Source organism: Bombus impatiens, unplaced genomic scaffold (assembly GCF_000188095.3).
Source record: "Bombus impatiens unplaced genomic scaffold, BIMP_2.2 scf_0494, whole genome shotgun sequence".
In the NCBI taxonomy this organism is placed as follows: domain Eukaryota; kingdom Metazoa; phylum Arthropoda; class Insecta; order Hymenoptera; family Apidae; genus Bombus; species Bombus impatiens.
Window position 1 is genome coordinate 223,094 of NT_176913.1, and position 24,304 is coordinate 247,397.

The 24,304-nt window shown below is 38.2% G+C and overlaps 1 protein-coding gene and 1 long non-coding RNA gene across 4 annotated transcripts in view; one reads left to right on the top strand and one right to left on the bottom strand.

Moving 5' to 3' along the window:
* The window catches only part of LOC100744184, a 174,900-nt gene that overhangs the window by 84,140 nt on the left and 66,456 nt on the right, over positions 1–24,304 (bottom strand). The gene's annotated exons all lie outside the window — the stretch shown is intronic.
* The window catches only part of LOC117151874, a 117,911-nt gene that overhangs the window by 2,630 nt on the left and 90,977 nt on the right, over positions 1–24,304 (top strand). The window lies entirely within an intron of this gene.

The following is a 24,304-nucleotide window of genomic DNA, read 5'->3' on the forward strand; positions in this document are numbered from 1 at the left end:
GACGGACGGAATAATTTATTTATTGACCAATCCCCTTATATAGTTTATAAAATCTTTCATTTGAATCGACACGATACTTCTACGAAACGTTTTTCGCGCATAGCAAATGAGCATACACGTACACATAGATAGCTGTATCTCCTATAGTACTGTATAAAATCTCCATTTATATTCACTGTTAGGTTCATGCGTATATATGTATCGATCATTAAGAAGCGTATTATCTTAAGTGCGCATGGTAAACGGTATGCATCGATACAAACACGTTCATATGTGCGTACCGTGTACCGTTTACGCCGTCAGTGAGCAGTGCTAGCGTTACACCATAGGTGAAGGTACGATATTGAAAGTATGGTCCCGTTTTGTTTGCGTCGAATTTGTACCGTGTGATCGGGCGTCTGAGTCAAGTGTTTTGGTTCGTGATCGCTGGTATGGTTCGATCGCCGGTATCAGGCGTTAACGACTATTCACATGGGGTGCGAATGTTGTGTGGCTCGGCATCGGTTACGAAAATCTCGAACTCGAGAGGTCCGCGTGCAGGTGCAACCAGATGAATAGATATACACCACAGCCACGTATAGACGGTGTGGGTGAAGGTAAAATTAGAGACGGAAAGATAAGCGCGTACGGTTGCTCAATAATAATCTAACGTCGCTCGGTTGATTGGAGGTTCACAATGGGCCTCTCCTGGCGTTTTATCGACGGGTGTGCGGCCAACCTACGAGGCCAATAAATTACGCGGGAAATAATGCTTAATAATTCGTACGGTTTTTGCACCGTATAAATCCGCGTCAAGCTCAAGGTTTCGATTCGCTTATTCGCAGCAAGCGAGAGATAGTGTCTATTCATGCATAATGCAGGTAACGAACGTTCTCGGTTCGTGATCCCTGGCCGATGTTTGCTGTTATGTAGTAAAAATGGAACGGACTTTTATACGGTGTAGCACGAGCAAAACACGGAATGTAGGTGAACGAGAGAGCTGATGGTGAAAAGCGATGGCGATGCACAGTTCTTACCGATGTCGTTTAATTAACTAGAATTAATTCATCGGAATTTTTCGTAACGGATGATGCATAGGTTATGCGGGCGATAAATTACATAAGAAGTCTTATTCAGACTAATTAATTACTTAAACAAATTCATGCGGCGTTGTATCGCGTGAAACGAGCAGGCTCCATTCGTAATTCACCTTCATTAATTTACATCTAAATATGGTGTAAGTTCGAGCAACTACCATACAGGCATGAATAATCACTCGGTGTCGAGGATTTTTCACGAACTATCGGTAACGTTGGCGAATTGAAACTGTGCACATCCATTTTTCCTACTATTATACGTTGCCTGTGTTGGACGAGAGCCGGTGAACGTTCGTGTTTTTCATCGATAAGGGATGAGACGATATTACGGTAATATCGATCGAGGCGAACGAGATAGAAACGTCGAAAGAAACGCAGGCAAGATACGCGTAGAATAACAACCTGTTGCTAAATTAATCGCGTACTACTCGTCTAAGTTCCGAGTTCAAACTTGCAGTATATTAATTTAATCTCGTATTAAGAAGCGTACAAGTGGATCTGGTCCTCCTAACGTTGTAGGCCGTGTGTTGTTGCATTAGCACTTGTATTGATATATATTAATCACCGGTAAATTACAACCGCCGTAGAATGTAAATATTATCTGTTGCTATAAACTACCACTTGTCAGAGACAGAGGCAGGTAAATAGCGAAATATCGCGAAATGCGCGGTGAATCGCAAATTGACAAGCTGACTCGTAAATCATGTGATCGTAACTTCCGCTTTATTTCACAGAGAATGGCATCGAACCTGGAGTAGGTTATGGAATAATCGAGTAGATTTTCTGATTTATTCTATCGATGTCTGTATACTACTGTTCATAAGTAGCCGCATACTTTTGCCATTTTGAGTAACAGTAAAACACCCATATGCTCCTTCTAAACGCGTTTTATGCATTATGAAACTTCACGTTCTATAGCAATCGTATTCCTTCTTTCATTTTGTTTTATCTCACGTTATTTCCTTTAATACGAGTTTTCGTGTCCACGGCATATTCCAAAAAGGGAACCCAGAACGCGTGGTCTCCCCGTGAAGAGTTGCGTGGGCTCCCGTGTTGAATTGCTTCGACTATCCACACGTGCACTTCAATGTAAGATTTTTCATTTCCGTCGTAGGAAGGAAGTTTTAAAGCTTTCATGATTTCTGTTCGCCGTTTAGATGGAATGTGACCGATGGCTGAATGCAAAATAACCGACTCTAAAAATCGGTTCTTGCATTGTGTTGCAATTGTAGGTATCTGTGGCTATTTCCTTTCGTACTTCTTTTATTTATACTACTATTGATATAATTTCTTCAGCATTTATTTAAATTTCAAGTAATAAAATATTAGTATAATATATGATTCGTATGTATATGATATAGGAAGATATAAAAATACTACCATCGAACTAGCACATATCTAGTGATAATAATTCCAATTATCCACCTATCAGTACCATTAATCAGTCGTTTTCAAAAAAGGATTTTCAATTGGACCGACGAGTGCCGGGAAAAAATACGATATACATAATATGTAATCAGGCTATCGGTCTTGACAAGTGACATGGACTTGATTAACATCGGAAACAACCGACTCGGTCAACGCGACATGCGTACCAATAGGACACAGCGTCGGTACAGATCGGATCTAGCGAAGTCGCGGCAGGCAAAGCAGCGTACGGGTGCAAATTAAAGGACTGATCTATCGATCCTTTCCTACCTGTCGACGGGCGAGATAGTTAATACCAGTCGAGGAATATATATAATGTGCTTGCACTGTCGCTCAAAAGTTAAGGATAGGTCAGTGGAAATATACTGACAAAGTTATGACTCAAATTTAAAAAATTATAATCAGATAATTATATGAGAATGAATAGCTTAATTTAATTGATTCTGTTTACAGATCTATTAATTGATTCTGTTTACGCTTAACTATTATCGATAACAGAAATTGTTTTCGGTCACGAATAATCCTTATCGCCAATGAAAACATATTTTTAATACTGGTAATTAATACTGGTGGCAGAAATTATTTTTAATTAGAGGTTATCGTTATTAACTATGAGCATACTTTTTGGTTACCAGTACTCGTGTCAATACACACGCAGGTGACGAAAACATTTTTACTTTTTTTTCGATCCTCAATTTTTATTAAGATACAATCCTATGGTGGATAATTTGTAACTTTTGAACGATGAAGTATATTAATATGCATTTACGCTCATGGTATACAACATTAGTATCAGTACACGTACATCGCATGAAGAATACGAACGTGACTGTATACAGTAGCCATATATGGGTGCAGAGACGTTAGTGGTCAGTCCAGAGCGTGTGTATGGTGATGGTGAAGCGGTGCCACCATCTTTATCTCGGTCACGGCGACTCCGTGAAAGTGAGAGCCGTTTCTCCCTGATGCTTCGACTACCTGCACGTACGCATTATCCAGACAATTCCCCTTCGTTTGCGAGAGCTCTCTCTCTCTCTTTTCCCTCCTATATTCACCTCTTTTTTTCGTGGCTTTCGCATCTGGGTCGCGGAGCACCAACGATCCGAGATTGATTCGTAACTGGAACTACGTGCTTCTTGCCTGTTGGTGGTCGGAGGAAGAAAGTCGTTCGAGATCTCATTGTCTGATTTAATGGATATTATTCGGATCGAAATGTATGAGATATGTACGTGTGTTGAATTGTTACAGGTATGAGAAAGTTATCTTGTTATATGTTTCCGGATTTAAGAAGATAAGCATCTACGATTTAGCTCTTAAGAAGATGAACGAGCAACTGAATGTTTATGAGATTGACAAGTTAAAGTTTGTAATTGAAAGTTTGATTTAATCCAATATGATTTTTGTATAATAAAATATTCTCTTATATTGGTTCTATACAGGGTGTAACATACTATGTAGGACTCACTTCAAGAGTAGACAGGAGATTTCAATGTACCTATTGTATAATACTTGTATCTGGATTTTTAAAAGATGCGGAATTCTTTGACACGATGACTGCAAGACAAATGCTATTTCGAGCACCGTCTAAGAATGCAACTTTGAAACAAGATCAAGTAGCACACACGTTCGTATCAATTTTTCTCATTGTTTTTGTGCCCCATGTCCACTCCTAAAGTGGGCCCCACGTATTGTGATATATCCTGTAGTTCTAAATTAGAAATAATCTAATATTCTATCGTTTCCCTGTTTCATTGGGGGAAAGAGGATGTTATTTTGTTTCTTATCATGGTAACCCCAACATATAATAATTGAAACATTTTGAGCGATCTTTACAGTTTATCAGGCGTAATCTATAATTTCTTACAAATTCTGTACAAAATCATCATCAATAAATAATCTTTTTGCCCAAAGTATTCAACATTGTACCAACTTGAAACTACCTCACGAAGTTACAGAAACTACGAAGCAGAACATGAAATTAAAATCAGACTAGACAATTTTTCATTGCATTCGATTCTTCAGGTGTCCCTGACGTGTACTGTCGTCCCGTTGGTCACACCGGAAGTATTCTTGCGCGTACATGCACGTCCACAATCGGTTTCCTCCGTTTTTGTCTCGTACCACGCGGCTTCCATGTATCTTCCGATCCGTCGTGGCAAGTTGACGTACGCACGGTATACGTGTCACGACGCGACAACACGTCGCATGTATCGTGTTCGACGCAACTGTCACTAGTATCATCGTTCCCGCGTGGACATGAAATATTCGCAGAAATGTTGATCGATCGATCTCAATGATCTGTCGTGAAACATACGAAAAGAGTACGCGCGCAGAGATCATCCTTGAACGATCCTGACAAAAGGACGTAAATGACCGGAACGTCGTCGATCATTTCCTACGAGGCAGTTCGCATCTTCAGGTTAATGTATAGTGTCGCAATTACGATTATAAATAGTACATCGCGTGATGTGTTAAATGTTAAACCTAATCCGGTTATCGTGTTCGATAGCGACTTTTTTCAGGCGCTTGAATGTTTGGAAATCTTACGAATCTATCAAATTCTTAATTTTCACTTTCAGTGGAAATTCGAAGATTTTGAGGCGATTGTTTTTAGAGTGTAGCGGCACACGAGAGAGACACGGGAGAGACTTATATTGTTGTGCCTTGGAGCGCCAACGTTGTTTTGGTTTGTTAGGTTCAAAGATAAACGAACTCCGGACAAAACATTATCGCCGTTATTTGTAATCGTCAACCGGAATTACATTTGAACCTTTTACAATACCACCGATCGATACAAATAGACGAACGTGCTCTCTAGGACGATCATTATAGCTAGCGACAATTACGTCGGCATACACTAGCTCTGTATTTGTACTTAAAGTGATTTTAATATACGCTGACTATTACAATTTTATCATTTGTCTCTTTAATAAATCAACACGTACAATAATCCACCTCAGAGAATGATTGGAAAGGGGAGTGTTGATTTGGAAAGGGTGAATCTGGCTATATTCTTTAAGGGGTTTTAATAGTTATTACTGTTGCTACACAAACAATACTAACAGTACTCTGTATCATTGGAATTAATGATAGAAAAGCTTCTTCATGTTATCGATCATTTCTCATCAGGTATTGGGCTCTGATCGATATTAAATTGAAATAACAGCGTTGTTAAATTTACTAGCGCAATCAATCTTCGTTCCTTTTAAGCGCAGTTGAAAAGAATAGCCGTCGGCAAGAAAGAATTTCGACGATTCATTATCTTGCAACATTCAATAATACCAGAAGTCACAACTGTGACTAATATCTGTATCTCTTATTTTGTCTTATCTTATCTCGATTTTGACAGAAGGAAGCAGACATACCTATTTTTTTCAAAAAGGATTTATGCAAAAAGGGACTACGATTTTCCAATTATTTTATATTACGCTACATATACTATATTTTACATTATTTTCTGTGTAATTACATATTATTTTCAGCGATCAAAACTTTTTCGTAGACAAATCAGACTGTAACAAACTTAAAAGGTCGGCAACGACCGACGCGAGTATGATTCATCGAAGCAACTTTTCTGCATAGCATCCCTCAGGAAATTGGTTGTAGTCGATTGGTCTTTTCTTCATTGGGTCTGATCTTTTTCCACGGAATTATTAATTCTCCGCCATTATCTGATTACGATCGTTCAATTAAAATACACCCTGTAATTCGAACCTGATCCATGAAGAAGCATTTACACGTCGACTATTAAGCTTCGAGACTCGCTGCTCGGAACGTGTCGATACGTCCACCACTGGATATTCATTTTCTTTCTTTTTTTTCTACCCGGTGATTATCGTCGTTTTCGTTTTTCCTAACACTGCGTCCACTCCAACCGATCAGTCAAGTCGTTATCTTTTTCAAGTCTATCGAGGAAACGTATTGAAATAGAATGACAGCGATCAAACTTTTCAAGCTTTGATAGATTAACAGTGAATTTTCTATTTGCTGTCCATGAACCTCCTTTACAAGTTATGAGATGGCTACCAGTGTTCAGCCTGTTCGTTTAATGTATTTAATAACGTATACAGGTATAAGAGTAAGCTTTGAAGATGCAAGATATCGAACGTTAGGAGCCTGAGATTATATGAATATCTAATATGTTGATTTTTAAATATTGCTTCAGAAAAATGGAGAAATAAGAAGAGCAGTATAAAACTTTTCAGAGAGTCCAATTTAGATTTCTTATACGTTTTGTTTATTTTATGTTTCTTATGATATCGTGGTAATCTTTATAGTTATTCTACGCTGAATTGAATTCTTATCTACGTTTCATCAAATTAAATTTCTATCTATTACTTCTATCAACTGCATTCGCAATCTGCTATAGGTTAAATTTAGTTTATATGTAATGTAATAATCGTCTTTCGAGGTATGTTATTTAGGAATTATTTTTTAGTAAAATTTTAAATTTCAGAACAAAGCGTTAAAAAGTGGAATGATCTGCTGTATAATCATATACAAATTTATAATATTATTTATAATTCATTAAATTAGAAGAAAAATGAAACCTTATTTCTTCAAACAACAATAAATTTGCAATTCTCTTACAGTTATCTTTTATAGATATCGTGTGTGTCATACATTTTGAAACATTTTGAAATTTCATTAGTTCTATACTGAGAGTCCATCATGATGATCTTAGTAAAGTTTGAAACAAATTCGAAAATGTATAAAATCTGCAAAAGCTTTGATGTTCAAGTGGATTCACTTTTATAAATAATTATAATCAAGGTAACTATTTATACCCTATTCTGCGTATTTATTAAACGTACGTGTCTAACCTTTGTGTACATAGATACATTTCCAGATTGGTTGGAAATTCTATCACTACAATTAAGACAGTTACGTCGCATTAATGAAATGAAATTCTAAGAAGTACAACACACATAATATATCCATAAAAATATTTTACTGTAAATATATAAATACTTTCATGAGTTACTGTATATACAAATTATTTGCAGAGCGGCTGTAAACATAGCGCCCACGCGTCTCGCGTCAGAAAAGTCATTAAAATCCCTCGACGTATTCGTATTCGGAATTTCATCTCGCCCGCGCAACAATGAACCTGTTCGTCGCTTTAAAAGCAACCACGTACAAACACGGAGAGGCTTTCGATTCGTTTCAGGAAATTCTTCGCTTTCGCGTCGCTCAGGATATTATTCAACAAATTATCGCTTTCAGTCCGGCACCGCCGTCCTTCGGGAGGTTGTTTCGAAACATATCCGTTTTATCTGCGATCGGGGACTTTCTTCGAGGTGGATCGTGATATCCCCCGCACTGGGAACACAGATCTACCACTAGATGCCTTCAGAATCTCTCGGCGCGCTCGCTATCTACGACGTTCATCTGGCAACGGATCGCGGTATCACTAATACACAGGCTCATTTAGATTTATGCACCGGGAGCGCGACACATTCCGCGCCGAGACACTGTCATCCTCCGTGTACTTGCAGAAAATCTTTAACTGTTCCTCTACGACTCTCTGCATGTATAGCGATATATGGCGCACTGCGATTTTTAACTCTGTTGCGTCCTTTGCATCATTTTCCATCGAATCGTATTTTTCTATTCTTAGAAAATTTCTTAATCCGCCAGCCACGGCGATTTTCATATTTTCTGTACAGAATCGCGGATGAAATTTACAGTATAAGTATTTAGACACTTTGCGATGTTAACTTAAATAAGATGCTTTTTGCTGCTTTCATTTTTTTTTTGTTATAAATTTGCTAATTCATTCGTGTTATATGCGACTTATGATGTAAAGTACTAAATGAAGTAAAATTTGCTAGAGTTTTGCAACAATATATTTATAACTGGTAATGGATATCTTGTACATGATCAATGGAAATGAACAGAGTAAATAGCAGATTTCGGCGTCGCCAGCGGCTAAAGGATCAAAGATCTGAGGGGAATATGAAAACATTATCATTGATATTCTTAGAATATCAACTTCTTCGTATTAGTCACTGTAAGACAGGGATCTTACACAGCGCCGAACTTTAGAATAATTTACAATTAACAAGTGTAACTTTTTATTTCTGATAATGAAACAATATTTGAAATTGATTAGTCAAAATATAAATTAGAAATATAACATTCTTATTTTTCAAATACATATAGAACTGGCTAGTGCGACAAACTGCGTAGCAGCTTACAGGAATCATTTTCTTCAAATTTTGAACGCTTATCTCGTGCTCGTGTGTTTGTCCTAAGGCTGTATCGTAAGTACATGTTTCGTTTGTAATAACTACACGAGGTTCGAGACCGGACGGAAGAAAGGATTGCAAGAGACAGATCTATCTTCCAGCTGGATGTGCTCGGCTAGATAAATGTGTCTGCGATGCAGTTACGTGTTAGTGAGTCAGTGGAGCTTCGTTTCTGTTCCTTTGGGACGTGTTTCTGTTGTCGACTTCGTACAAGCTGTGTAGGTGGTTTTGGAACTGGGTGCTCGGTATTTTTTTTATCAGTGAAAGTGGAAGTAATGGTAGTTGCATGGATGATTGAAAAATTGGGTGCCCTTTGAGAGACTCGAGTGTTTTTAGAAAAATTTGCGATAGTTTAGCGGTTATTGTTTTGTTATTGGAAACGTTTAATGTGAAATAGAGAAACAGTATAATTTAGTAAATAAAGAGGTGCCCCAATTTTTATGGCTTTCGTAGTTGTGATTGTCATAGAGTATTCCAACAGAAGAATCTTCATTTTGCTGATCGTAGCTTATTTTATTAAATCCTAGGAATTTTTTAATTTTTTTATCCCATCAATTTGACTAAATTTACACTCTACTACATAGGTCATTTAGTTAATTTGTGTAATTCATTTATATAGTTTAAATTTCTATATAATACAATTATTGTGCCGATTACTTGCGATAATACAATACACGTATAAGTTTCTACAACAATCCAATGTTCGAATGTCAACAGTGATATCACAAAACCTTAAATCATCGGTTTACGTTTGCTAATATATATGCAAAATTTTTTAATTTTTTTATTCCCCCAATTCGATTAAATTTACCCTCTTCTACATAGATCATTTAGTTAATTCGTCTAATTTATTTATATATATAATAGAATTATTGTGTCGATTACTTGTGATATTGTAATACACGTACAAGTTTTTACAACAATCTAATGTGTTCGAATGTCAACAGTGATATCACAAAACCTTAAATCGTTGTCTTATGTTTGCTAATATATATTCAAAATTTCGTAGGGCAGCAATTTGAAAAAATAGAAAAGGTTTCTAAAAATGTGTAACATTGATCTATATATTCATTACTGTTGAGGTTATCCGATAGAGGAACGCGTGGATGAATTTGTAATAGAAACATATATTGAAGTAAGGTATAGGTATAAGTACAGGTATAGTGTATGCTGATCCAGATTCTCACACTAGCAGCGTTACATTACGATAGAATGTGATAGGTCAAAAAATTAACCTTGGTGTGTAACTCTAACTAAAAGTTACATGAAACAGCAATAAAAATCTACTTATATCTCTTTTGTTTCCAGACCTTGTAACCCAAAACAACATTCATATTCAAGAGCACAATAATATGGACCTCTCTCTTTTCAAATTTTTTGCTTCACTAATTCTATTTTCTTCGTAACGACGGTGTCCAGGTCACGGGTATACAAAAGAAAAAGATGTAGAGCTTCCCTAGAAGTAATTACTCGAACAATTACAATTCCCTAATGATAGAAAACGAATCAATCTCGTTCCTTTTTGGTCCAAACAAATTGATTCAAAACATTAAAAAAAAAAAATGTCCTCCCACAGTATCCCGTATATTCGCAGTTCCAAGTAGCAATTCCATCACAGTGTGTATTTCCATGCAGCCTAGACGACGAACAATGCGAGTTTCAGGGGATTTGTTGTCACGGCGTGGTGAGTTACATCGCTCGAATCCACCACGCCTAGCCGTGCATAAGCCGGTCCCTTATCCGACCGGAGGAAAACGATGTTTTAAGCCGTTGCTTCGTTCGTTCCTTCTACTCTAGCGCAAGTTGAGCGGATCGCGCCGCTTCGAGGCAGATTTATAAGCCGCGAAGGTGACGCACGCCTCATCGACGTAGACAGGATGCCGTTGTGTGCGCCATTGTGTGCAACGTTACGCGCGCGTTATCGCCCGACTATGAAATAATCGCGTGATTCCCCGGAATCGGTAAGCAACTTGTTATTATCCTGTCGCGTTCGCTCGCGCGCGCGGCGCCAGTCGCTTTATGATATACCGGCAACCGGCCATCGATCTCCTACGATCTCATGATTTATTCTGGCTTGATGGTACGAAACGTTTTTGCCGCGGTGTGAATAGGTTACGAGCACTTGAGAGGATCTCTTCGAGCGTAACGAAAGACAAACGGGTTTTGAATGGTTAAAAATGTTATGAATTTAACCCTTTCGGCGCTACGAACCCATATATGCGTCCTGAAAAATCGTTCAGTATGGGCTATAAACGTGGTTCCAGTTCATTCCGAATAATTGAAGTTAAAATATCTGTCACGTTAATGGTTTTTCTATACAGGTGATATATTTACAGAGTACAGGTTAATATATTTCTTTAACAATATTACGAGTCAATACTCGTAATATTATTAATACAATTTAGTAATAACAAATATATGATTCCATTAAGAAGGACGACTTTGACATTCGCATGTCCTCTACGCATTCTCCTACAAGAAAACTAATTACGTCAAATTATGTGCTTTTCGAAACCATTCAACTATTGTCTTCTCATTAAAATCGTTACATACGTAATAACCGGATGATTTTCCATCGTGAAAACTTAGAATTTAGTAATATCTAGAATATACAAGTACATTTTCTTCTGTTAGATATTAATCAATTTATTTCTATTTCGACCTCTTTCGCCTGGAAATGGATTTGGCGTACAATTCTTTACGCTCATCCTTCTACACTCTTTATATTCGAAGCTATTACACACTAACCTAGTCGTAAATTTAGTTCACCTATTCTTTACTTAAGTTCACTTAATCCATTCTCTCGATACTTTAATTAATTCTAACTTGTTCTGTTAAATATACAAAATACCTAAATATATAAGGTCTTTCATTTTATCCGCCACTTTTATCCGTATGCACGACAATGTATACCTTACGTTTCACTGAAGTCCATTCTTCTCGTGCACACAGATGAAACTGCTTCGTTGTTAAAGGGTTAACGATGAAACGAGCGTGACCGCGAAGTGTAACACCCGCGCTCATGCGATTTAAAACGGCGATTTTTTCACCTGGGATAAGGTCGACTGCCGTCTAGGCGTGGTAGATCAGGGCGGCCCACCTTTCTACGGCAACTGTATACCTTGACAGAGAGAGGAACAACACGGTAGACAGAGATGGAATCTCATTGTTCTCCGCGTTTATGTGCAAATACGAAGGTTGCGATACTAAAAGGCGTGCCGTGGTGAAAAATCGCGCATGATCGGGATGCTCGTAAATCGTCGTTGTAATGATTATTTATAACAGGCGCGTAGCCGCGTTTACGGCTGTCTTGACTCGTGGGGACAGTTAACATTTAATAACGTTTCAATTACGCCGCTCAATGATTGTGCCACTTTCTGTTCGACGAGCGTTAAATCATGCTAGATTGCGTGGAATGCGCCTGCACGCATTGTGCGTGCCAAGCATATGTCGAACACGATTGTTCGCACAGATATTAACGCATTGTGATTGATATTCGCGTACGCGGCAAATCGAGATCAGTAAAGTGGGTAAGGAGGTGCACGTGGGTAAGTGGGATGGAGCGAGCAATTTCTTGGAAGATCATAGAACTGTTGGTTCAATTTCGTACACTACCACTCAAAAGTATACCGATACTTGTTTATTTTTAATAGTACGTAATTGGAATGTAGTTAGAAAATTTCAGATAGGAAGACTCGCGATGATTTTGTTCTTTGTTAAAGTTATCGTGGAATATACCGATACGATAAAATTTATTTTTGAAGGTTACGTAATAAAAAAATTCGCATTTGTAAGCGTCAATCTGTAAAAGAGATCCTGCAATTATTATATACAATTATACAGGGTGGTTGGTAACTGGTGGTACAAACTGAAAGGGGGTGATTCTACGCGAAAAAAGAAGTCGAAAATATAGAATACAGATTTTTCGTTTGAGGCTTTGTTTTCGAGAAAATCGATTTTGAATTTTTGCTCGGTACGCGTGCACTTTATCATGTCAAATTTTTATTCCATATTTTCGACTTCTTTTTTCGCGTAGAATCACTCCCTTACCGATTGTACCACCAGTTACCAACCACCCTGTATTATACTTTACTATAAAGGAATATGTAGTATCGTCTAATTATATTACAACGCGTTTGGCACTTTATATTATTTACTTATTGAAGATATTACAAGTTTCGGGGATATAATTACCTTTTTAATTTAAATAGTTCAATTAATATTATTGTCAGTCACTAAACACTTTTGTGATACCACTGGTAAGTCTTTCTTTACAAAGGAGTTTATTGAACCCAGAAAATACAGATTTTAAGTGCATTATTCACAATAAACATGAATTTTTGTAATGGTATGTTAGGCAAATGTACCGATACGCGGCGGTACGACGTAGCCATGCTGTATTATGTGTCGGCGCTTTACATTTTTTGTTGTATGACGCGGTTTTTGGGTTTAAGCCTCTGGGGAGCGGAGCTTTTTTTCTTTATTTTATTTTTCTGTCCTGAAAAACTTGGTCGCAAAACAGGATGCTAGCACTGATAAGTCTATTCAATTACCAATGATCCGAACGACAAGTAACATATCAAATTAGTGCATGTCAGAAAAGATATCGTTAGAATGGATAGAGCGTGATAGTTTCAGATAAAATCAAGATTATTTTTGCTAATATTAAGTTCGTTACGGTATTGTTACATATGTCGATTTTGGATGAATATGTATGCATGTATAATACACATATAGCTTCAGCTTGTTCAGTGTACATTTTAATCTAACACAAGTGCATAGTATTTTGATTATATACATTGCTCCACTTTGTTTAGTCTACGTTTTACCGCCTAGTTTCAGACACAAAAGAATAGATAACGCGAGAAGTGGCGCTGAGAAAACGAAGCATTTAATTTGTTCTCCAATATGAATGGGTTGAAAGAATGTTACATACTTATACTGTGGGTAAATTTTCTTGGATTTGATGTTGAGAAATGGTGCTCTTCAACAAAGAACGATAGATGATCTACGTATGTAGGTAATTGTAAGAACCTAGACAAAGAGTTACTTGATAACTGATATAGATAGTAATGGTCTAACAATCTAGGTAAACTAATTAAACGTGTTCGAAAAAGATTTTCTATTTGTACCTTGCTTTAACTTAATAAATAGCATAAGATCGGTATCGTTGGAAAGTGAAAGGAGCTTGAACTTATCGTTTCTCGAATCAGAATTTAAAAACTCATTAAACAAGCGGGCTAATAAAAAAAAAAGAGGGACTGAAAAAATGTTGTAATTTAGCTCAGGAAATATGTAGGCCAAGATAAAGAACGATGTTTATTCACAAATAAAGGCTTTTAATTTGATATCGGAGTAGGAAGCTGACATTGTAACACCATTACACAATAGTACATTCACCAGGATGATTCACACAAGACTGATACCTTAAATTTAAAACAATGTCGACAAGACGAGTAAAAATCGCAGGTTCGCCGATGTGTCAGGCGCGATCGTAAATTGTTCTTGAGTAATCTCAACAAATAAGTAAATTATTCATGTCTTTTTCAAGACTAAAACGCGTAGCAATTTACATTCACTGTAATTATTTTTAATTATTGGAATTTCATTCTTTTCTTGGATTCTTCTAGATATTATATTAAACATAGATTAGCGACAAAGATAATAGATATTAATAGACGATAAAAATACGAATTTGCATAATTATCCACCATGTGTAATAACAGAAACAAAAGTATTTCATCAAATAAAAGCACGTCGATAAAATTGGATACCACTTAAATTTGATACATATTCTGAAATCATAACTTACCGCCGTTAAAAATTCATTCTATAATCGTCTTTAATATACGACTGATCGCACGATTCCTCAAGATTTATGTGACAAACTTTTTCGCCTGCGTTTTGCAAGAGGATATCACGTTATGGCGGTAAATTCGAAGCGATCGGACGCGCGTAGGTATAATTGCGGATACATGGAGGGCACGCCGATGATTATTAAGTAAGAGACACCTGTCAGACCAAACGAACGGACCACGGCGTTTGCGAAATCCTGCCTCGAAAACTATCCCTGGCAACGCTACGTTCTGACAACCACTGATTTCATTCCACAAGGCGTCAGAACCGATTTACGGCGCGACATGAATGCCGATAACCTGGCACTGTGCATAACTCATTTTCTTCGTGGCAGCACAGAGCGTGGTGCGCCAGCCCGTCTGATCTGCGAACGCTTTTTCCTCGCCCGGCGCCGTAAAACGACTAATTTCGTCGAACTTTAAAGTTGGTGTCGGTGAAATGTGATCAGGTGTTGTAATCAGGAAACGGCTTGAACCGTTCCTTATCGATTTTTCATGAAATGTTACTGTTTTTTTTTTTTTTTTTGGAAATATTAGCGTGTAAAGTTTCGTTGTATAATGTCAGGTTACACGAAGTGAATGTTAATGATATAGATAGAGAATAATGGTGAACGCTGTCGGTATAGATACAAAATAGCAGTGAATGTTATCGGTATAAATCATGTACATTATGTTCGGATGTATTAGCAAACCTATTAGTTTCGTATGAAGCGTGATGATTTAACCGAAATCTTAAGAAAGTAATTAATTAGTTGGAATTTTGTATTTGTACAAGTTAACGATTCAAAACACATGGTGAGAAATTATTGAAACCATTTGCAAGAATTTTATTGAGTCTTTTAAATAGAATGTCTAACATTCGACTGATCAAACTGATCAGTTAGTAATACTTATAATAAGTAAGTAATACTTATGCGAAGACCACGCGAATGAAAAGATTCATCAAATCTCAATCTCAAACGTATCGAACGAGTACTTCAACGCCAAACGCGAAAACAAGTTCTGAAATTCTTACAGATCTTCTTCAGCTCAGTTCCAAGCCAATCTATCGTAAACCAAAATGTATGCGACCATCCTACACATTTATCTCATTTCCGCACAAAGAACGCTATCATCAACAATTACATCGTCCAATATCGAGTCAACCACTTCCATCGAGCGTCCATGTATCAATTACGATCTACATTTTAAACAACGAATCAACGTCTCTAGCGTCAAACAAACTCAAATATCACCACCAGTTTAACATCTCCAAGTGAAACGTACCAGCCGCGTGTTCCAACGCGTCTTCCAATCCATCACAGAATCCAGAACGGCCGCGACACCGCGATCTATCGTGTCCAGGAAAGAGGACAACATGCTGGTGTCAGAGTCGGAGGAGAGAAAAAGGTCGGTCAGAGGGAGAACGAAACGGAAAGTGAACTGCCACGACTGGCCTGGTGTGGGTGTACGGCTTGGCACCGAGATACCCGGTCACGGTATGTACTTCGTGTAGCCGTGCGCTCCCTCACCGTACCTTTTCTCCTCTCCCTTTCTCTCCTGCCGCTTCCCTTTCTCCTGGCTTGCCAGCAGAGACGTTGGCGCCTCCGGCGATTGTACACGGTACAGGTGTCCGTCCACATTATGCCTGTTGCACAGCGACGTCGCGAACGTCCGGCGACATTATAATTTGTAAATTACATCTCATACTCGTGGAACTTAGCATACTCAGAGCTTAAACGTCTCTCTGCGAGACAAAGAAGACGAGAAAGTAGAAGTAGGAGAGTAAAATCATGAGAAAACGAGGACGAGCGAAGGTATAGAAACGAGACGAAGAAAAAGGGTAACGGAGAATTGTGCCGGGGTTAAAGCTTTTTGTGATCTCGAACTATGATCTTGCGGAGGCGTCTGAGAAAAATGTGGTCGGGGTGTTAAAAATGAAATAGATTTACGTAAATATGAAAGAAACCTTGTTTTGCAACATACCGTGTAATGTTTAATAATTAGTTATTTATTTTTAAATTATTGTCTGTACCTGGACAGATCGTTTATCGGTTTGTAAAATTGGGATTCTTGAGGGAAATGACCAGGCCTAGAGATACAACCTAGAGCTAGTTTGAGGCCTACGAAGAGAGAGAGGCAAGCAAAGAAGAAAAATATCAGCGGACTGAACATGGAATTTGTTCGAAATTGTCTCAGAGTCGAGGCAGAGGAGACTTAACGAAGCGCCACGGTGTTTGCATAACTTTGTAATAACACGTGACGCGGCTGCTTTCCGGTTCTGATAATAACCAGCGTAGACAACTTACCGGAGGAGTGGGACGACCTAATAGATCGTTGGAAACGCAGAAACCGAGCGAGCAGCTGATCTTATCGGGGACGAATATCCAGAGTCCGGTCGAGGGTCTATGAATGGGGATCTGAATGGAGCTTCCTACTTAGCTTGATTAGACATGACTGTCTTGATAGCAGCGAATCGAGAGATAGGATTGAAGGCAAGTGACGGCGAACGGGAGCAAAACGAGTGAAATATTGTGATTAGATGATCGAGGAAAATGTTGAAAGGTTTCTTGCCGTTGCAGAGATTGGTGTCCAGCTGCGTCCAGATCTAACGAGCTGCCTTGCAACATGTTTGCATACTATTGTAATGACTCTAGCGACACAGGAAATATAAAAGTACCATGCAGTTGGAATAATTGAACGCTAAAGGGAGATAACGGGTATGAGATGGATCACGCCTCCAGGAAATGCATTGATTCGTGTTGAAATGGATGATTTGGTTGTGATATTACGCGACGGATGTTTAGAAATGTTCAACGTCGTCGTGAATGAACATCATTGGAATACGAATACGCTACTTTTCACATTTCGAATTTGTAAATTATCTTTGAAAGATTATTATATTTTATGAACATTGAAAGTGAATGGCCTTTTTATAGACTCACGGTAATCTCAATTTTCATCTGAAATAATACAATCGGCTGATTACCATATCTCGGTAACCCATACCGATTTGTTCTCGAACGATCCATTTTTTGCTATTATCAAAAATAATAAGAAATAAGAAAATTAGCCGAATACGTATTAGGAAAATATTGTATTCCTTCCAAACGTAAATCATAGGCTCGCAATGGGTCGATTGAGAATCCAATTATCAATAACAAAGGATGAAGTAATTTCTGTGTTGTTGAAAATCATGGAACCGCCTCCGAATGTGCGCATGGTAATGACTCTCGTAGTCTGCACGGTAATTTATCGATTGCGCACACTTGGAAAACACAAGCTTCGTTTCACTGGATCCACGATCGTTTCGACATATTTGTCGATGAATTTAATAAAGCGCACCATATTTGCACAATAACGTTATGTAACCGCGCGCGCACTTTGATCGGCTGCCGCCAACAACAGGAAAAGTAAAAACAGTAGAATTAACCGCAGGTTGCACGGCGACAGCACGGACGGATTTACGCAACGGACGAAAATCACTTTTCCGAAAGTTGCTTTTCCCTTTCGATTAGGATCGAACGTGTAATTGTGTTCCTGAGTGGAATTTTACATTTTACCTTTTGTGGCTGAAGTATCGTTAGCCCGACGTTAATTAGAATCAATTTGTTAATTGCGAATAAAATATGACCCTTTTAAAAACCAAATTGATTGCTCCATATTTTTTAATTTCTTTAATTTCATTATTTGAAATATGATTGGTATACCAGCTGTCCGAAGCTCGCTTGATTCTTCTAGAAATGTTTGCAGTTGATATGATAGATTTTTATAAATAAAAATTTGCCTCGAATATTTTAAGCGCTATTTTAATATTTGTTAGATTTAAATAGAAAATTATATTCTTGTTTTTATGTACGTAATGTGGAATTGGTTCTAGTTTTGATGTAAAATATGTTTCACGCGTAGTTCGGCTGCTTGAAGAATGCGGTTTCAACTTCTTCGCACAGTTTCTTCTTATTGACTCGATGTTGAATACACTGCATATTATATACTACGATATTTCTTTTTTATGTATAGGGTAAAATGGGAGATAGCAGGAACTATTATGGAGCAAATAATGCGTCCACTTGATAGTTTTGCATATGATATGATCGTTTGTATTTGTATCGTATCGGTTTCCAACTCAACTATTCGTTACTTCGTAATTAATTCATTTAAAGATAGACATTTTTTGTCGATACTACCGATATCCCTAGAAATTTTAAAATCATGTTATCTATATATTTTCTTAAAACAATCTTCGCGAATACTTTTGAATCTTCCTGAAACAATTAGAAGGAGAAGAAAAAGCGACGAAATGAAAAGAGCACGAAGATGAAACGCGCAACAAAAGATAACTAGATACCTGGAATGTAAACTTAGCTCGTGTATTAGTTCCATCCCAATGTATTCTCTTTATTTGCGCTATATAGTGTGGTAATTTAAATACGTATCATTTCTTTTAAATTATAATTTCTATGCATGCTACTGAAACATCCCGAACGAAAAGAGAAAAGACGGTGAAGTAAAAAAAGCGCGACGATAAAACGTGCAAAAATATATAGCTGAATACGCAGAATGTAAACTTAACTCGTGCATTAACTCCGTTTCGTTTTCAATGTATCCTCTTTATTCGGCCGGTTAGCGAAGGAAAGGACGTCTGGATGAAAGGAGCGGCATCGAGCGAGCATGCAATTTCCCCGGACGTATCAACAAGGGAAGGCAGCAAGAGGGCCGCGTTACTCAGTCATGGACGTGCATTTACGATTATTTTCGAGACGCACGCAACGGAATTCAAACGAAATCTCTGGCTAGGAACGCAACGTTGTAGTAATAACATGTCGTCCATGCTAAGAATCGGTATACCAGCGATCGATACCGGGAACTGTTTTCTACGTATCGACCGCTATTAACGATAATACTGTATAACATATTACACGAGTTAACGCAACCCATACTGGTAGAAACTTTCGAAAGGAAGTCTTTCGGATCAGCGCTACCATGCAAATATAATTGCGCGTTGCCTTTCCGCAAAAAAAAAAGAAAAAAAAAGGAAAGACACAGAGATAGGGAAATTAGCATGAAGCAGTGTTGCAATTTGCAAATCACGAACGAGGAAATAAAGGTTGGAGTTTCGCGTTGGAGAACGCTGATCAACTGTTTCTAATAGCCTGATCATAGACTGAGAAAAAATCGGCGAACGCTTCCAAGTATCATAATGACATTCGAGCGTGCAGTAACGGTGCGGCGGCATTCTGGTTATGGTAATAGACCAACGATGTAAAGAGGAAAGCTTAATTGCCCTTCGCGGCGCGACGGTACCATTTCAATCTACCGGTTAATTCTTCTTGTTTCTACGATTGTCGCGCGCGTAATCGTTCCGACTGCTCTCGAATAGCCGACAAACGGTTCGACGATGCCGATTTAAAATTCTTTATTGCAATAGACGCAGAGTCGAAGACTGGTTATACAGCATGGTATACGCGTAGACGATAGTTCCTAGCCTAGGGGAGAATATGTAACAGTATTTGATTACCTGACTATTTTTCTACTCAATCGTTAAATATATCTCTTGTTTTATTTTCAAATTATTGGCGTATTACTGGCTGCAATAATACATTTTTATTAAATATAGGTTTTCAAATAGTCGGACTATTACTGGAGGACTAGAATAAAAAATATTTATTAAAAATGGGGTTTCAATTATTTTGTTCCCTTACTGATTATTATTAGGTTGTCCGAAAAGTTTCTTTCGTTTTATAAAGAAATAATAGACGCACAATGTTTTTTGTTTTATATTAGTTCATTGAATTATGCAGGAAACATAATAATAGAAATAGAGCGAAATGAATCATACCTAATTCAATAAAATAATATAAAACAGAAATTGTTGTTCTATTATCACCTTACGAAACGAAAGAAACTTTTCGTACAACCTAATGCAAAGAAACGTCATTGAATATTGTAATTTGTACAATTTTGGTAGTTTTAGCGTTAAAATAAGGCTAAAGTCGTCGCTACTTCGATTCGTAATTACTCCGGTCACACACATCGCAGAACGCCCACGTTATTCGCGGGCGCGTGAGCGTACCACGAAACAAAAGTCTGAGAAAGCGAACCTATCGCCGTTTCGACCGGTGTTCCACAATGCCGTGCATTCTATCGCGAGCCGTTGCATTCATAGTCGCAGCCTTATTCCATCGTTTTTAGTACGGCCATAATTTTTCATTCTCCCCGGGCAAACGAGAAGGAAATGTTTTCCCAATCGACGAACTTTACACGTGATCGCGAACGAAATACACCATCCTGTGTGCCTTTCTATTCTCTCGTTCATTGCTGTACAAACAGGTTGCACCGCGAGTTCCAGCTTGACCAATCATTTCTTTCTTGTTCTTTTTCTTTCTCTCCTGACCAACGATCGGCCTCGAATTTCGATAACGATCGATCCGTGCACAACCGCACCGATCAATTCACCAAGCGCCCATTGTTCCGGCTTGGCACGAAACCAAGGATCTGGTCAACGATCAACCAAGTGCCGCTTTGCGTCGAAACCTTTATTTTCCTCGTGCAAACATAGCTCTGTCATATTTTCCCTGTACACAGACACCTTGCGCGGTCGATCGTGGCGGCTTCGTCTCTCGTTGCAGCCCGATTGTTTGCCTTTCGCAATCGGCCGGCTTCTGAAAGTTATTCAGTCCACTTCCAATATGGAGAACGACAAGTGGCGCAATAACCGTACTTGTCCCGTTCGAGTGGTCCTCCGCGGCGTCCTTGTGTGCCGGCTGCAGTCGAGTTTCTGCACTGCTGGTTCGAGATCGTCGCACGGGGCGGTCGCAGCAAAATGGACCGATGTCGGTCAAAATCGGTTTTTCGTTATGTGCGTGATCGATGAGAAGCGATTTTGTTAATACCGTTTACGTTTGAGTAATATTAATATAGTATAGATATTATTAACAATGTTACCTGGTTTACAACTAATTATCAGGGGTCAAGATAACAGTTATTTTGGCAAATTTTACGGAGAAAATTATTGAGAAAAGTTAGCTTTTGGTTAAATGGAAAATTAATTTTTAAGTGTTCCGGTTATCGATAACCTTTTCGTTTTGATTACCAGCAACTAAAACAAGTTTCATCATTTGCGATGATTATGTCTGACCAACGTCGCTTAAGCTAATTCTTATAATACAAATTTTTTTCAATTAATTGCCATCTTATTTTATCAAATGAAGAAAAAGAAACAGTTTCCCTTGTACATTTTGTAAAATCGTCGTTTTTTATAAATACTATCTAAAATATCATCTGCGGTACTCTATAAATAGCGAGACTGCTTTGATCACGACAATTCCATACTTTACATAACTTTATAATACCTCCATTATACAGATGCCTATCGAATCAAACAAATCAACTTGTGCGGGTCTAAGCATCGAAAGGTTCCGTTTGAATTCCTTTCTCGCCTCGATGTCAAAGGTAACGCCGGAGTTCATAAAGTTCCCTGGGATAAGGGGGCCGCGTAGATCTGTCCAAGAACACAACGAACAACGGCAGGTTACCAGTCTCCTGGATACTTGATCCCACGACCTTGCGAAGTGGGTCGCACAACGGAGAAGGAGACGATTATGTTCAGTCAAACATGCGCAAGTATAATCTACGTGTAACATACTTAACGTGTGCGGAACAAAACGGTTTAGACTGTATCTTTGCGATCTTATGGGACGTTAGAGACAGTGTTCACAGATCTGCAAATCATACTCCCAATGCTAGTCTTAGAAAATATCTATCTATCTAACTAATTGTGTAGGAACGTTAATAAACGAGTATTTGATGATTGAATCTAATGATTTGATATATCATCTATCATCTATCTCTAGAATGTAGGAAGTATAAAGGAAAATTGTTTCGGCTGAATATTTGAGGTTATCGCTTGCTTTGGATCGGTTGATGCAGCCATTCGCTAGGAATTAACCGATTCCTCTGCATCCTCTTGCATCGACCGATGTAATCACTCGAACATATATTTCGTACGAGTGTAAGTAGAAACGGTCGCAAATAAAAATTGAGATGCGGGTATCAGTTAGGAATATTACAATTTTTTTTTTTATTTAATATTTCACATTCACAATTTGTCCAATTTGGACATTTGGTAGAATTTTTTAGCTGTTTGATTATCATGTGGGTGGCTACCCCCAATGGAGTACCATCTTCGTGTTCGTTAGGATATATCCTTTATGAGATCTGCTGGGTGTTTCTTTTTTAGTCTTCTTTCTATGCTTGTGTTGATCGTTTCCGCTGGTAGCCGGTCCGGGTGCGTTGCTATTCTTTCTCTGTACCTTCTTGCGAATCTGCTAATCTCTTCCTTAACCGTTGGTATTCCAAGGTCTGTCCGTATGTCCTCGTGTCTAACGTACCATGGGGCGTTTACTATTGTTCTAAGAATTTTAGCTTGGATTGTCTCTATTTTGCTTATATGGCTCATTGCTGCTGTTCAAATATTACAATTGTGCGTGGGATTAATATTTTGAAGACTATAGTTTCTTTGATATTGACAGGATTGAAGGTTTCGTAGTTTCTGGTGGAATATCATTCCAAGATTTTTAATTCCCTGTGAAAATACGTTAATGCAGCGAACAAAACTCGTCGGTCTTTAGTTTCTCTTCAAAAGTCCAATAGATAAAATGTGACGAGTATATGGTAATTTATACAAGGCAAGAACGAAAACACATCCAAACCAGTTGGCTGCTGAAGCGAGCAACATTCTCATAGAAAGAAGACTAAAAGAAAGCACCCCACTGACCTCACTAAAGAGATAAAATAGTCAAACTCGAAGATGGTATCTCCCTGGGGGTAGCCATCCACATGTTATTTAGCAATTAAGTTAGAAAAATTTACCAAATGGACAATTGTAAAGTAAAAATTAAATAATAGAAAAAAATATATGGAAATTTTTGTGCTTGACTATAGGCGTCCCTCTTCACTGTCACGTCAAAGACACGGGGAGTGGTGAAATTAAGAAATCACTGGTCGTTTCCTCGCGTCGTTCGAATGATTTCGCGTAGGTTTAAAGAAAAATTCAGACTTTGGATAAGCTGGCAGAGTTTATTATGTGAATTCAACAAAGTGACAATTGAGAATGTTAGAACAGAGTGTCGAGAGTTGAGTTTGGGAAGTTTTATATACTATGGGTTTGGGTCTTATGGAGGGGGCCAGGGCCCACGTCAGAGGTGGCCATGCTGTTACTGTCTTCTGACTCTGGGACATTGTCTACGTTGTTATTTCGATGGCCTGCAGGATGTTCGTTAAGCCCCGCTAGTTTTTCTATTGCTAATTTATGCCTCTGTGACATCAGCAACGACAAATTATGCAACACTTAACAACTAACACTGACTGATCAACGAACCACCGTATTTTACAATAAAAAAAACCAAACTAGAAATCTTCCCTCCCTATCATTAAGCGTTTATCACGTTACAAACGAACCAAAGTTCGCCTCTCGTGAAAGCTTGTTAAAACACTTATTAGCAATCCATAAACTCTGTAACGATGGAGCAAGCAAAACCTTGCAGCGTCCCGGGAAGATCCGTGTAAAATGTTGTCGGCCGGGGGACATAAGTGATCTATTTGCGGACTACCGATCACGAAACGAACGAACATGCAGCGAGATTACGTTGTCAGCCAGGGTATAACAAAGTGCACCGCGGAATACCGGCGCGAGTTAATAAACTCACTGTGAGTC